The sequence below is a fragment of the Thalassophryne amazonica genome, chromosome 13, assembly GCF_902500255.1.
Source record: "Thalassophryne amazonica chromosome 13, fThaAma1.1, whole genome shotgun sequence".
In the NCBI taxonomy this organism is placed as follows: Eukaryota; Metazoa; Chordata; class Actinopteri; order Batrachoidiformes; family Batrachoididae; genus Thalassophryne; species Thalassophryne amazonica.
Window position 1 is genome coordinate 95,048,122 of NC_047115.1, and position 15,023 is coordinate 95,063,144.

A 15,023-nucleotide genomic window follows, 5' to 3' on the forward strand; every position below is an offset into this window, starting at 1 on the left:
AGGATAATGCACGGCCCCATGTTGCAAAGATCTGTACACAATTCTTGGAAACTGAAAATGTCGGCATACTCACCGGACATGTCACCCATTGAGCATGTTTGGGATGCTCTGGACCGGCGTATACAACAGCATGTACCAGTTCCTGCCAATATCCAGCAACTTCACACAGCCATTGAAGAGGAGTGGACCAACATTCCACAGGCCACAATTGACAACCTGATCAACTCTATGTGAAGGAGATGTGTTGCACTGCATGAGGCAAATGGTGGTCACACCAGATACTGACTGGTATCCCCCCCCCAATAAAACAAAACTGCACCTTTCAGAGTGGCCTTTTATTGTGGGCAGTCTAAGGCACACCTGTGCACTAATCATGGTGTCTAATCAGCATCTTGATATGGCACACCTGTGAGGTGGGATGGATTATCTCAGCAAAGGAGAAGTGCTCACTATCACAGATTTAGACTGGTTTGTGAACAATATTTGAGGGAAATGGTTGTGAAAAGTGTTGTGTTTATATTTTTGTTGAGTGTAGATAGATAGAAAAACACATAAAAACACATAAAAAAAAAAACCATACATAGTTAACTTAAAAATCACTAACAAATAAAATGCAAATGTTCAGACCAAGCTGTTATAAAGTCCTATAGCAGAGGGGACAAATGTGTTTGTTTGTTTGTTTTCTTGCAGTGCATTTGGCCATTGTAGTGTGTTTGGCCTCTCTCCGCCACCGTACAAAAAGACCTCTTATAACATCAAGTCATATAACATATGTCATCAACTGATAGAAGTGATGTCATGATGAAGTCACATATAGTAAAACAAACAAACAGACACCTAACTGGACTGTGGGTACCCCGTGGAAGGTCAGCACAGGTAGGGCTGATATCAGTTTGTAGTGTACACGGCGTCTACATCATTTTGACATTGTTTTCCAGTAGAATCTGTTAAATGTGCTACATACTTGTTTTCTGGATCTACTTGTTAAAGATTTCCAGGAGTGACTCAGATGTTCTACACTGAATATTGTCATCACTCACCACTGGTGTTGTTCTTGTGGACAGAATGGAAAGTTATTTATAGTGGAGCAGGTTGCTCAGTGGATAAGGACCTGGTATGCCAATATGTAGACCTTGGTTTGAATCCTGCTACCTCTCTGTGTCCTTCAACAAGACAAATTAATCTGCGGGTCACAGAGTTTTCTCTTATCGTGCCCCTGTTCTGTGGAATGATGTCCCTGCTTCAGTAAAACAGTCTGATTCTGTAGAGACTTTCAAGACCAGACTTAAGATGCATCTATTCTCCCTCTTGTGTGGCTAGCATACTGGTATAGTATGAAACTATGCTTCCTGTCCCTTTAATTTTATTAGTAATGGAACAGGTCTTGGCCTCAACTTCATCTAAATTCTGGTCTGTTAGTGAAGCTTAGGGCTCACGGCCGGCGACCACGTTAATATTTTCTCTGCTTTCCTGTTGATTTAATTTTGATGAATTATACCTTAGGTGTGGTTTTTTCTGGCTGTATGATTCTGCTCTCTCTCTCTCTGTCCGAGGTACGGAGGGAAATACACAGGAGTGGCGTCTGTAGACAGCGGGATGCTGGACTGATGGCGGGATCCCATGCCTGAAGTTGTTGCAGCAGATGTTTTGTTTTTTCCAAACTTTTTAAAACTTTGTAAAAACCTTGTAACTGTGACCCACTGCCTATGCAGTCCTTTGAGTCTGGTCTGCTTGAGATTTCTTCCTCAATATCATCAGAGGGAGTTTTTCCTTACCACTGTCACCTGTGTGCTTCCTCTGGGGGTTGGTAACTTGAGGTTGTGATTGCTCCCAAAGGTGCATCAACAAAGTATTGAGCAAAGGGTGTGAATACATACGTACGTGTGATTTCTTAGTTTTTTATTTTTAATAAATTTGTAAAAATTTCCCCCAAAAAAGAAACACATTTTTCATGTTGTCATTATGGAGTGTTGTGTGTAGACTTTTGAGGGAAAAAAATGAATTTACTCAATTTTAGAATAAGACTGTAATATAACAAAATGTGGAAACAGTGAAGCGCTGTGAATACTTTCCAGGTGGACTGAGTTGCTTCTCACAAGAGCAGGACAAGGATTGTAGATTCCCATCACCAAAAAAGTGAAAACGTAAAGGGAAGCAAAATTGCGACCAGGGACAGCTTTATGCAATCTGCAAGCTCACCAGGAGATGACACTAAATCTGCCACACTGCAGCTTTAAGCTTGTCTCATCCAAATGGACGGAAATTCTCTATGTAATTAAAATATTTGAATGTTAAATGTAGGCTAATTTTATGTATTCATTTGTTTATTTTATTGAGTGATGGCAGCTGCAGAGTTATTCTCACAGAGCACATGGACACAAATCATCCTGCTGCCAATCATCAGACTCCAGGCTGGGCGACGACCTGCAGTCCCAGGTGTAGTTTAATGACATGTGCAGACTGTGACATCACAACTTCACTTGCCAACCTTTAAACAGAGGCTTTTAGCTTATTTGGTCTTGTTGAGAGAACATCAGCTGCAGCATTGTGTCCATGTGGTGAGTTTCTCTGTCCACCGGAGCCGCTGCAGGCCGAGGGGACGGCACATTCTACCTGGCTGCCTTCAGACTGATGGTTATTGTTGAGAGGTGGGGTGGACTAGCTGTCTTCATGGACGGTTGCCACCCAGGAAACAAAATGATTCTGTAGTGTGGTGGATGGAGCCATGTGTGGTACCAGCACCTGGTCCCAGACCAGACCTGATGACTGTAGCTTTATTCAGATCAAATTAAACTCCAAAGGAGGCTGAACACTGCGATGGTGGCGCCTGTGGGTCCCTGTGACATCAGCCGCAGTAACACCTCAGACTGAAGTCACTACAAATCCTTCAGGGTTGATTTATCTTTTTTTTTTCTTCCCAAACATATCGACTTGTTTTAAAATCTATTTCAAGAAATCCAATTTAATGATAGCACATTTTTAATTAATGTATGTGATAAAATAGTAAATTTAACGGGACCCATTTCTAATTTTAAGTGGAACCTGTCATTTTATATTTGACATTGTTTTCTTAAGATCATGGTTGTTATGTGACGGACGCAGCCCGGAGAACCGACCAGCGTTTGAAGGACCCAGTATAAAATAAGCAGAGCACGGTACAAAGGATAACAGAGTTTAATGAACATAACAGTGATGTGAAAAAATACAAACAAATAAGTGCGCAGTCTGGCGTGGTGGATTTGCGGTGTGCTCCCAGCAGCACAAAACGGTCCGGAGCCAGAACCAGTTCGGACCCAAGGACCCCGCCGACACCCCCCAGGTGGCCACGACAAACCGAGTCTGTGAAAGAAGAAATCATTATGTGAGTCCACACTCTACACACAGAGGGACCGCTCAAAGGTGTACAAACAGCAAACACTTCCTGGCTTAATTACTAATCAGCTTCCCACCCTGCAGGCATGGAACATCCAGTTCACAAAACTCCACTGCAGTGGAAGCTGATTAAACGACTACATACAGCTCAATATAATAAGGTGTGAGGGACACCACATTTACTGACTGTATAAATGTTAGTCACAAAATCTAACGTACCTCAGGAAGTGTGCTGACGAGCGTTGAGACCTCACCCCCTCCTCTTTCACAGACCGTGCATCAACCCTGGACGTTCTCTGCATCCACTGATGATGAGATGGCTCCCGAGACGACGATCTCACCCGTCTGGTCACAAGGTCGAGTCTCTGGCAAATACACACTGTATACTCCAGTCTTAAATGCCACCATGTTCCAATCCATATAGATGCACCTCAGCTGTGAGTCCTGACGAGCCGCAGGTGATCAGGGTGAGGTCCTGATAACCTCAGCAACACAGCCACTCAGTCCCAAATGCAAGCCACCTGGAAGGAAAAACAAAAGACAGAAACAAAAAGGCAGCCAGGCCCCCCAGCCATACAACAATGGTGACCAAAATACAAACCTTTAAATGATTTAGTAAGACTTTACGATAAGGGTGCATTAATTAATGCAGTAATAAAGATAATCTCACAGTTAACTGTGTTTTAGAGTGTTCATGTTAACTAAGGCATCAATTTACACATTATTTAACAGTTTGTAAAGGTACTGAACACATTAATGATCACTAAGCAGAGTTACCTCTCAAATAAAGCTGTACGGCCTTCAAATTTCACAAACGGACAAAGTTTAGTTTCTTCTGAAATCTAAGCATCATAATGTCAGTTTATTTTTGAAACATGGTTCAAAATGACAGCTCATTTTAATGAAGAGAACATATTTATTTGGGGGGATATCCCATAATGAATATTTTTTCCTTTTAAGGCCATCTGCATGAGGAAGTGCACGTGTGCATGCATGAGGTTTAGAAATTACAGTTAATTACCTTTGATGTGTGTGATGCATGTACACGGAATGTGCACGCTAACATCTGTAAGATGTCTTATGAATCACTTCAAGGCTGTTATCTGGTTTCAAAATCAAAGTTTTTCAATTTAGATGTGTTCATTTCTCACTAACCTTTACAAACTATATGAGAAAAGTATTCGATTTATCCAGAAATAAGATGTTTAGGAGTGTTTTCTGCCATCTTGGATTATTTTCTTAAAGCAAGCGGCTGGCTGATGTCATCATGCCTCTCTACTCTGATTGGCTCTTGCCATGTGTTTCCTGTGGAAGACCCCATGTGATCTATGATGTCGCTATCACATACTGTATGGGTCACTGCCTGTTCTTTTAATTTTTCCCCTTCAGGGGAACTATTTATTATTTTTTCTAGACAGTGTGAAGTTTGATCATGTTGTCTGTGCCATATTGTGAATACCATATTTAAAGACGAATAAATAAAATTACAGCGGTGTCAAAGAAAATTCTTTTTCTGACTTAAATCTTAAAAATTTGAAAGGCCGCAGAGCTTTAATTGTTAGTTCATGCTTATTACTACATTAACTAATGTCAATGAACGTAAAGTGTGACCAGTTATTTTTGTGATATTACGTCCAACTGTGGTGGCTAAAAAGACAAATAAATAAAGTCTGGCCTTTTAACTTACATATTGTAGTCCGATTTAATTAATAAACAATAACTAATACTGAATTACATCTTAACTTCACTGAAAAGGGGGGAACATGACTTAAATGCATAGACTGGTGGCACGAGTTCAGAATATGTTTAAACATAATTTTCTTATGTATTTCAATTAGAAACATAAAAATTACATAAATCCAACAGACCTTTTTTTTAAATCCCCTGTGTGTGTTTCTAATCATTTATTCATTTGTACATTATTTAATAATTGAACAGCATTAATAAATGATTACTAAGCGGTGTTATGGCTTAATTAAATCTCACTTCATGCTTATTACTGGGTTCATGAATGTCAAAGACTGTAAAATGTTGCCAGTTATTTTGAGACTTTAGGTCCAGCTGCTGTGAGGTCAATGATAAATAAATAGGGTCTGGCTCTTTAAACCAGATTTAATTGTTGTCTTTTGTTGCTATTTTTAAAAGCCTGAGAAGTCCTTTGTTGTGTCGTGACGTCTCTTGTCTTCCTCCTCCTCCAGAATGCAGTGCTTCCCGTCCTGCTGGTTTGTCTGAGAGCAGAAGAGTCGTAAGTGACAAACTCGCCGCATGCAAACTAAAAGAAACACACATGTTTTACATGATGGGAGTAAGTCAGATCGTCTCTGCTGAATGATTTGTGATTTATTGGTTTGATTTCTGAGGAGAGCTGTGATCACTGCTGGTCTTTTTTTCCACAGATCATCACCGGTCTGCTCGTCGTTATCATGTTGTTTTCCAAAGGCCTGCAGGAGGTGAGTCGACCTCGGCCGTTCAGTCCTCTGTTCCTACAGTTATTAATGGATGTCGTGTTCATGAGGATTCTTTGTATTGGTGAACAAACCCAGAGCTCTCAGTCCGTCCAAAATGTTCATCAACTTCAAACCAGAATGTTTTTAAAAAGTCGTCTGCCTGGGTGGTTGCCGTCCAGGTCCCAGTTCCATGGTGTTGAGGTACGAGCTCATGTTGACAGACTTCACTGAATCTTTAACACACTTTTCCTGTTCAAGTGAAAAGTGTGTCCAGACTTTAGACTGGTGCAGAATTATTAGGCAACAAAGTGAAAAGGTTAAATTTTCCCAACTCACTTGTTTATTTTCATTTATTAGAGTGAATATAACAAATAGTGGCTACGGTATGTATCTAGTGCTGTAATTTATTTATTTATTTTGACATTTTAGCCCCATCTGGACATGATGGGGTTCAAATTTTCTGACCCCTCCTTCTCATCCTGGGGGGTTATTGGAGTGATGTGTCCCTCCTCCACCCCACCCACTGAAGAAGGTCAGGGGGGGTCCAAAATTTGCTCGGAAAGTACAATAGTTCAACTCAATGCACATAAAAACCTAAAGGCAACTCAAATTTGATGAAAATTAATCAATATATTGTAAATAGGTGTATTTTTACTTCTGAGGAGGTTAAAACAGTTGTGACCCCCCCAGAGCTGGGGGTCTCAAAATTTGCTCTGAAAGTGCAATCATTCAAGTCAGTGTACATAAAAACTTAAAAAACAACTCTTTTAAAAAAAAATCATTATATAATGGGGGACAAAAGGTGCATTTATAGTTCTGAGGGGGTCAAAATGTTAGTGATCTGACCCCCCAGAAAGAGAAGGAGGGGTCAGAAAATTTGAACCCCATTATTTTGGGACAGTCTGGACCCTATTGAAGCCAAAACAACAACAACAAAAACATTTTAGTGCAAAAATCCTATGGGAGCTGTTTGACTGTCCGCACTGAAAGAAATAACTCAAAATTAACACTTTTGGACCAGCGTGACCACCCTTCTTTTCAATAACTGCCATGAACCTTCCATCCACAGAGTCTGTCAGTTTCTTGATCAGTTTGATGATAAAGTTTTGGTGTGGCAGCCTCCCAGACAGTCTTCTGAGGGGTGAACTGTTTCCCTCACTGTAAAATTCATGTCTAAGAAGGGCCCACAAGTGAGGAAAGGGGCCATGCCATGATTCTGCCATCTCTGAGGCCTTTGCTGGTTAGCCAAGCAGTGGAATACTTGGATGTATGTGATGACGCATTGATTGTCCTGCATAAAATCGTAGTCTTCTTGAATGATGCAGATTTTTTTTTCCTGAACCGCTACTTGAATAAAGTATCCTCTAAAAACTGGCAGCAGGTTTAGGAGTTGATTTTTAAGTTATTCTTCAACCTGAAAAGGTCCAACTAGCTCATTTTTAACAAGGACACAAGAGAAGTTGGCTCTCTGTGAACTCGGATTTGGGGAGAACCTGAGATCTGGGCCCCTGTACACTGTCTGTTAAAGATACTTGACCAGTGGGTGCACAGTTTGGGTGGAAAAAAACAGCTGCCCCTGGTCAGTCAGCCTGTTACAGGGCTGGGTCCAGAGTGAAAATCTGACAGATGCATTTTTGCCCAATGATAAAATAAAAATCGTACACATCTTGTTATTCAATAATCTTCATTCTTTTATTCGGCTTTTTCTTATTGTGTACCTGCTCTGTGGAACGGTCTTCCTGCGACCGTGAGGCAGTCGGAGTCCATGGACATTTTTAAGTCAAGACTTAAAGCCTATTTTTATTCTCTTTCTTATGAATAGTTTTTTTTTTTATCTGTTTTATTCTTTTACTTCTGTTTTAATTATGTATTTGAATTTTAAATTTTTATTTATTTTAATTTTTTTATGTTGAACTGTTGTATGTGAGGCACGTTGAGACGGATTTTGTTGTGATTTGGCGCTTTATAAGCCAATTAAATTTAAACTATATTGAAACTGAACAACATTTTATTGAGTCTTAAAGTAAATAAATATAAAATTGGTCACTGGATCCTTAAACTTTGGACATAATAAACTCTACATGGTGGATCCTTCATCTCTGGACATAAATAGGAATAAACAAAATCTGTAGTTTTTGTCTAAAGCTTTTCCTTTCAGACATTATTGGCATGAATGTCTTTCCATATATCTGAGCTGAGCTCTTACCGTACAGCTGCTGTGCTGCAAGTCAGTAATTTATAAAGAACACAGCACGTCTTATTTTGGGTATAAAAACATTTTAGTCTATTGTAGTTTCTTGTCTGTATTACATCATTTGTAAGAGGTGTAATTTTATTTAAAGCGGCAATTCGTTTTGAAGTTATTAATTCCGACCGGACTCTGTCTCAGCAGAGAGCTGTGCAGCGTTTGGAGCTGTGCCAACGGAACGGAGGACTATTCTTGTTTCTTGACTACAACAAGACAAGAGTCCCAGTTAGTGACTTTAATCCACACAAAAGTGACTCACGGTATTTTAATGGCTTTGAGAGGGGTTAAGAAGCGGACTTGTCGTTTTTGAAGAGGAGCGAATCAAAGAACCAACGAGCTAGTGGATCGAAGCATTGCTTCAATGGTTCACGCTTCAAAGTGGAGTCGCGCTGCAGAAACAGTTGATTACAGAGCCGCTGCAGACCAAACCCTGAATATCCAACTTTATTTGTATGTCCGTATGACTCTGAAACTCGGAAAAATCCGTATAATTTACAGACAATCCGTATAGGTTGACATGTATGGTCGGAAAACCACAGAAAATGTAATTCTCAGTCATAGAGTGCCTTTCAAACACACTATTGCCTGAAACTATAAACCACTCACCGTTTATTGCTGAAATAAGCGCCCAATTTTCCTTGCACAACTTTTTTCCTGGATGCCATGATCATTGACTTGACTGGACTGACGCTATGTTTGTTTAATCCGGTTTGAATTTTCCTGTGTACACCTGCGTGGTGCATTGTGGGATCAAATCCATAGCTGTGTTCACTGCGGGGACACGTTTGGCACTATTCAGGATTATTCAAGATTTTTTTTTTTTTCCCGAACGACGAACGATGCGTAAAAAAAATCTGACCGATGCAACTGCATCGGTCCCAACCAGTCTGGATCCAGGCCTGTGTTAATAAAAAGAAGAAAAAAGTCTTCCCACCTGTGAGCCCACTGAACCAAGTATTGCACTCCAAGTACAGTAGTGTTCAGAATAATAGTAGTGCTATGTGACTAAAAAGATTAATCCAGGTTTTGAGTATATTTCTTATTGTTACATGGGAAACAAGGTACCAGTAGATTCAGTAGATTCTCACAAATCCAACAAGATCAAGCATTCATGATATGCACACTCTTAAGGCTATGAAATTGGGCTATTAGTAAAAAAAAAAAGTAGAAAAGGGGGTGTTCACAATAATAGTAGTGTGGCATTCAGTCAGTGAGTTCGTCAATTTTGTGGAACAAACAGGTGTGAATCAGGTGTCCCCTATTTAAGGATGAAGCCAGCACCTGTTGAACATGCTTTTCTCTTTGAAACCCTGAGGAAAATGGGGCGTTCAAGACATTGTTCAGAAGAACAGCGTAGTTTGATTAAAAAGTTGATTGGAGAGGGGAAAACATAGGCAGGTGCAAAAAATTATAGGCTGTTCATCTACAATGATCTCCAATGCTTTAAAATGGACAAAAAAAAAAAAAAAACAGAGACGTGTGGAAGAAAACAGAAAACAACCATCAAAATGGATAGAAGAATAACCAGAATGGCAAAGGCTCACCCATTGATCAGCTCCAGGATGATCAAAGACAGTCTGGAGTTACCTGTAAGTGCTGTGACAGTTAGAAGACGCCTGTGTGAAGCTAATTTATTTGCAAGAATCCCCCGCAAAGTCCCTCTGTTAAATAAAAGACGTGCAGAAGAGGTTACAATTTGCCAAAGAAGACATCAACTGGCCTAAAGAGAAATGGAGGAATATTTTGTGGACTGATGAGAGTAAAATTGTTTTTTTTTTTTGGGGTCCAAGGGCCGCAGACAGTTTGTGAGACGACCCCCAAACTCTGAATTCAAGCCACAGTTCACAGTGAAGACAGTGAAGCATGGTGGTGCAAGCATCATGATATGGGCATGTTTCTCCTACTATGGTGTTGGGCCTATATATCGCATACCAGGTATCATGGATCAGTTTGGATATGTCAAAATACTTGAGGTCATGTTGCCTTATGTTGAAGAGGACATGCTCTTGAAATGGGTGTTTCAACAAGAAAATGACCCCAAGCACACTAGTAAATCAGCAAAATCTTGGTTCGAAACCAACAAAATTAATGCCTTGCAGATGTGAAGAAATCATGAAAAACTGTGGTTATACAACTAAATACTAGTTTAGTGATTCACAGGATTGCTAAAAAAGCAGTTTGAACATAATAGTTTTGAGTTTGTAGCGTCAACAGCAGATGCTACTATTATTGTGAATACCCCCTTTTCTACTTTTTTTTTACTAATAGCCCAATTTCATCGCCTTAAGAGTGTGCATATCATGAATGCTTGGTCATGTTGGATTTGTGAGAATCTACTGAATCTACTGGTACCTTGTTTTCCATGTAACAATAATAAATATACTCAAAACCTGGATTAATCTTTTTAGTCACATAGCACTACTATTATTCTGAACACTACTGTATGTGTTTTAACCCTGTTTCACTCCCACTGTGAACGTGCACGCAGAACTGTCAGCTGTCTTTTCAGGCTGTCTGATCACACAGATCTATTATTTAGATTATTTTTCACAGTTATATCGATGCCAACATTTACAAATGTGTACAAAGCTGAGCCTCTAGCAGAGACTGTTTTTAACAGGCTGCGTTCATGATGAACGTGTACGCGGACTAAGTCTAAGACTGCATCAAAATGCACAGTTATCACTTAAAAACAAGTCATCATAACACAACATCACACTTGTGTAAACTTTTCAATTAATCTGTGGCTCTGTTCTTAACATTAGCAGCTTTGTGTCAAACGAGCAGTTATTTTAGGAGACTAAGATTGACAAGCCGGGCGGGTGCCAGGTATCCAAAGAGGGTGGACCCTCTATGCAGACTCCCAGACCCGGCGTAAGTGTAAAAGAAGTTGTCATCTTTAATTCAGGCTCAAGTTTGGTACACAGGTTGGCAGTCAGCGGAGCAAAGGTACAAACAGGGCTAGGCAAATACGCAGTCATAATCAAGCAGTGGTTCGTGGCACGAGCAAACACAGTATTCAGGGATGAGGCAGAAGGCATAGTCAAAAACAGAGCAGATTTAAAAAAAACACGGCAAGGCAAAACAGGACTGAAAACAAGAGCTAGGATGTGTACAAACGACAACAAACCAGCAGAGAAGTGGTGGCAGGCAGATGGTTAAATAGGACAGGAGTTAACAAGGTGCATGTGAGGAACAATCTAGAAAGGGGGCGTGGCTAGTGAACAAAGATAATGCATGGTGCAAGAAGGTGAGGAGGGACAGCACAAGGTGGAGTGAGGTAAAACACAAAGATACGTGAACAGGTGCCAAGAGTGTGAGTGAATGGAAAAACTAAACAGACTGAATCAAAGTGAAGCACACAGACATAATGGCAGGTGCAGGGCCTGGAGTGAACATCATAAACTGGGTGTGAGGAATAACAGGGAACAATGAACAGAGCTAACACAGAATATAATACTACTAAAATCAGACATGAGCATGAGAACAAAAAGAAACAACATGAGAACTGACCAGACAATAGGAAATCAATACTAAAGCAAAACTAAACAGAAACTAAGTAATAAACAGAAAGCAAAACCCGATATAAAAGTACAACAGAAATGAGAACAGCCAAAATAAACAGATAAAAGCTAAATGATAATGAAAACACAAACCGGCTGAACAGAACTAGAACGGAACTGGACAATGGCTAACATATAAAAAGAAACAAAGAAAAGTGACAACGTAAAACATAAGAGAATAAACCGCGAAGAAAAATAAATAACTAATAAATCAAAGCTGGGGCGCATGAAGGCAAAAAGAAAGAGGAAAAAACTGAATCCACGCCCAGCGCCAGCCAAAAATCATGACAAAGATGAGGATGATCACTTACATTGTGAGGGGACTTCAAATGGAACATTTGGGCCATGTGGTGGGTTTCTCTGTGCATGATTCAGCACACTGGTGCCTCTGTGTTAAGAGACTGGATAGGGTCAAGGGGACGCCCACACCTTGATGGTTACTTTTGACTAGTTGCGTGCCTGAGTGGTTGCCATCCAGGACCCAAGGTGGTTCTGTGCACATCTTGAATGTTTCATTTCTATTCCACTGTGGGGGTGTACAGGGAGGGTAAAACTGCAAAGAATGTGTTACTGTCCAAATACTTGTGGATGTGACTGTATGTGGAAACAGCAAACATACAATCAACTAACAAAGGAAACTTTTAAAAAGCCAGCAAAGTGATGATGCATGAAACATTTTCTGAACTGATGATTGTCTTTCTCAGTGGAGCAAACCAAGAAGATTTCAGCTCCCAGAATCCTCGGTCATCAACAAACTGGTGAGTGATTATATACATTTAAAAAAAAAATTCTGTTCAGTAATTATTGATTAAAAATCTCATGAAATATTTGGCATTTATCTCCTTAACAGAAAGATCTGAATGCGGAAGACGTCCATTTATTGACCAGAATCCTCTCGGTTGGATTAGTGGACGCAGATCCAGACTACCTTCACCATCTCAAAGGTTACAGGGATTTAAGAGGCTCTTGATCTGCACCCAACATGGCCACTTGTAAACGCTTTGTGATGTCACAAAGCACTGTCTGCATTGAATCTTCCACTGGATGACCACCAGTTACTCTCACAAGTGATGGAACAGTTCTTGATGAATTAGGATCAACCTCATCTGTGGACACAGGAGATTTGTGGTGCCTGATGTTAATGTGAGATAATCCATTACAAAACGCGTGTGAACTCAAAGAATGAGTTAAACAACACCTGTCAGATGATGGGGAAATTGTGTATTTTGTGGTACCAAATTTGGCATGATGATTCTCATGATATTATTCATCATATCTGGCTGATTGGCCAAACTGAGTTTCAATACATCATTTTGGTGCAGAGTAAATTTTGATGAGTAAAATTTACTCTGCCAGGATAACATTTGGTTCCAGTGTAAACAGAGTTAAATACACTCTATTATAGAGTGAAATCAGCTCTACTGTCTTGTCAAATCAAGTGTTTCTACTCCAATAAGAGTTGATTTAGCACTGTGATAGAATATATTTATCTCTATTTGGACTGGGACCAAATGTTATCCCAGCAGAGTAAATTTTACTCAGCAAAATTTACTGTGTGGCCGCCATCTTGGAAAATGGCCGATATCTTGGCTGGTTCACGTGGCCAATCGGCCAGATTTGGTGCTTGTTCCAGAATTTGTACCATTTTGGTGCAAAATTGATGTTATCTGCTCAATTATAAGGAAAGTGTTGATACAAACCCAAATCAGAGAAAGTTGGGACGTACAGAAATAAATGAATTAATAAATAATGATATCTGTTTCATTTCTGAAGGGAACCAAGATATTTTCATTTATTGTGTGGTCATCTTCATTGCATCTGTTAACGTACGCCGTCTTTGTCTGCAGCCTTTGTAACATGTGCGGAATGCAGGTTTGCGTTGTCTTGTTGAAAAATGCATGGACATCCATGGAAAAGAAGTCAGAGTATATCGTGCTGTAAAATCTCACTATACGTTTCTGCATTCATGTTGCCAGCACAAATGTGAAAATTATCTTTGCCAGGAGTACAGACACAACCCCCAAATCATGACAGACGCTGGCCTTTGGATGTGTTGGTGGGAACATCTGGATGGTCCTTTTCATACTTAGTCTGGAACTGGAACTTAATTTGTTTTCTTCTTAATTTTTTGTGAACATGAAAACTTCAAAAGTTCCATAAAGGTGTCAGGGTGAGGCTTGTGATTGAAATAAAAAATATATATGGTTAGCTTTTAGATAATTATCACAAACCTGAACATACGTCCGGAATGGATCATGGAATATATTAGGGGTGTAACAAAAAAATATGAAACAGAAAAAACAAAATATTTTGTACAGTGTTGTTCTTTCTGCTGCTCCCATCTGTGCAGGGTCGCCACAGCCGATACACATTACAGTTTGGCAGACATTTTACACCGGATGCCCTTCCTGATGCCACTCAGGTTTTGCCTGAAGTTGGAGAAACACACACTGCCCCTGATGCCCCAAACAGGTCTCCCATCCAAGTACTAACCAGGCTCCACACTGCTTAGCTTCTGAGAGCAGACAGTCTCAAACAGACACGGAGCAGGTTGGCTGCATTTTGTACGGTGTACTGCTTAAATAATAATAATAAACACCTGAGGTCTACAACATTAACTGTGAATTCCACATTCGGATGTTTATTTTTAATGGCACTAAGCAAAATACAAAGTAAACACTTCAGATAGAATGTTCAAGACGTTGAAACTGTTGGTCCTCAAATCAGTTGTTCAACATTTAAAGGCCCCACACAGTAAAATCTTAAATTGTTATTCATATATATATATATATATATATATATATATATATATATATATATATACCGAGGTCTGCACATTGATGTTTCCTGTCTCCGCCCCTGCATGCGTAATGGGCAACATTTATTCCTGCTATGCATGTGATAAGCTTTCTCGGTCCCTTTTCCTGTCAGGACTGCTGTGAGGTTAATGGGCGTGACCGAGCTGTTATAAACGTCTGTGAATCGTGTGAAAAAGGAGAAATAAAGTGACACGCCATTACGTTGTCAAAATGGGATATTGTTGGTCCTTTTTTCATCCACAACATATAAATATATTGTATAAAAATTCAGACTGATACTCAGTTTTCTTCAGCTGCACACATCTTATCAGTGCTGTGACAAAGATTATGCCCCTTGAACTTTTCTACATTTTACTTTTCATTATCAAATTAAAAAAGAAAACACAATCTCTAATACATGACATAAATTCAACAAATACCAAAGCCGCCGAAACAGTGGTGTCTATGTGCCCATGTTAGTTTAACACACTTTATTGATCAAAACCCAGACAATTAGGTTTAAGGATATGATTCCTTCTTTGTTATGTTCTCCAATGCCATATACCAACACAGTGCAGAGTAGCTACCTAAACTC